The sequence below is a fragment of the Macrobrachium nipponense genome, chromosome 8, assembly GCF_015104395.2.
Source record: "Macrobrachium nipponense isolate FS-2020 chromosome 8, ASM1510439v2, whole genome shotgun sequence".
NCBI lineage: Eukaryota > Metazoa > Arthropoda > Malacostraca > Decapoda > Palaemonidae > Macrobrachium > Macrobrachium nipponense.
In genome coordinates, this window is record NC_087203.1 from 242,147 (window position 1) to 244,646 (window position 2,500).

Consider the following 2,500-nt stretch of genomic DNA (forward strand, 5'->3'; position numbering starts at 1 on the left):
AAGGAATACAATATAAATAAGAGCTGTGCTCTGCAAACCCTTCAGATTCAATGTCAGGCAAAAGTAATTTTTTTTCTCTGATTCCCCCACACAGACACACTCTCACTCTCTCTTCCTCTCTCACACACATACAAACAAACACACATAGAGACATACACAAACAAACTGTCGTGAAAAAAGATCGACCTCTTTTTCCCGGACAAATCCTTCACAAACTTTCCATTCATCGCCATTAAGTTATGAATGGCATCTTTATTAGTCTCGTTATGTGTTCAGAGTCGAAGACTATGAAACACGACTGTTGAACAGTCGACTCTATTAAAAATGAAAGAAAATAAAAAATACATATCTATGTATATATATACATATATATGTATATATATACATATATTTATGTAATATATATATATATATATATATATATATATATATATATATATATATATATATATATATATATATATATATATATATTATAAAAGGCCCATTAAAAATCAGAAACATCGGTAAAAGAGAGAAAAGTATAGAAATTTTGGAGAAATCTAAAGCATTCAATCCCAAATTACTTTAATTCTATGGCCTATCCAAAACTCACAAAGATAACATCCCACGATAGATTTTACCTTCTTTCAACACCACAATTTTCTCAGCCAAAACTTGGTAGATTATTGAAATCTAATTAGACCGGAAGAAGCATTGATGTCCCGGGAAAACTGTAGACATTAAACCCTTATCCTATCCCTTTTAGGTGTTAATTAGATCAAAAAGCTCTCCCAACTTTTGAGCACTTCGAGTTTGAGATACAGAATAGAGAGAGAGAGAGGGGGGGGGGGTGTTTTGAGAGGAAGGCTACGTTGCTAATGAATGCTGTCCTCTGGGTGAAATGAAAAACGTTTGGTGGCTGCAACTGAACTACTTAGTACTTTTCACTGAAAGGACGACGTCTTTCGTACCTGATATTATAAGAGAAAAGGCACTAAAATCTATAATTATGCACATAATTAGTTTTTCTTTGAAATTTTTCTTTAAACCCCCTTTTAGTATTTTCATTATTCTTAGGTACTAAAACTGAGGAAAACAAGACATGATCCGACCTTCAGCTTACTAGGGGCCCGAGCTCAAACGTATGGTCAAATAGTGTGTTGTTTCACCAACGAAAATGAAAATAAATACGCTATATTTTATCAGAAATATTTTCCTTAACAGTTTAGCATATAGAATATTTAATTTTTACATTTTAATTTAAATAAATAAATCATTAATATCCAATTCTAGAATTCTTGAATCTTTAACTGAATGTGAAACACGTTTTTCAGACATTTTTAGGCTCCTCCATAGACCTTTCCCTACCCCTCAACAACAGCAAAAACCAAGTTGTTTGTAGGCTTACTCTCCCCGGTAAGCAAAAGAACCATGACTGAAATAGAAATATTTTCCTTAACAGTTTAGCATATAGAATATCTAATTTTTACATTTTCCTTCTAATAAATAAATCATTAATATCCTATTCTAGAATTCTTGTATCTTTAACTAAATGTGAAATACGTTTTTCAGATCTTTTTACTCTCCACCATAGACCTTTCCTACCCCTCAACAACAGCAAAAACTACGTGTGTAGGCTTACTCCCCGAGTAAGCGAAAAGAACACATGACTGAAATAGAAGTAATCTTAAAACAACAATATGGACTTAGTTATAGAATGGAGAGCTTTAAAACTTTACCAGTACAATTAAAGACTGTTTGTATGATTTTATGTACAGAGATAAGAATTTATAAAGTTTCTTCTCATACTATTCTTACGTCATGCTACACGCAGTAGACGATATATTCCCACATTTTCCTTTGCTATTTCCCAAAGAATCTCTACAAAGTTCGTCCAACAAACTTCAGACTAGTTCCACACTACTCTGAAATCACTCCACGTTGTTTTCAAACTCCCTCCACACGAATTTCCAGAACCTTTTCATGACACAAAAACAGACGACAGAGTCGTATTGTTTTCTACGCTGCTTTCTGACGAAACTCCATCCCTTTCGTCCGCGAACTTCAGACGGTTTTCAAATCATTCCACACTATTTTCATAACTTCGTGAACACGAATTCCCAGAACCTATTTCATGAAAACGAAAAACAGAAAACAAATTCTTATCGTTTTCTTAGCTGTTTTCTGAAGAAACTCCGTCATTTTCGTCCAGCGAACTTCGGAATGTTTTATTATTCCTCAGACACGAATTTCCCATCAGCGGAAGAAAAACGCCCGTCTAATCAAGGTCTAAAGAATACTATATTCTTTAGACCTTGGTCTAATATGCAGAACCGTACTTAGAGAGCGGCAAACTGACTGACACTCTCCTCTCATTAATATAATTTCACCCCAGTCAGACAGAATCCCAGTCGAAATGACTTCCCATTTCCTCTGCAGCATCTGGAAGCGTTCATATCTGCCTTCTCATCTACTCTCTGGCGCGAGCAAATCACTGCGACTGACATCAGTGTCCGCA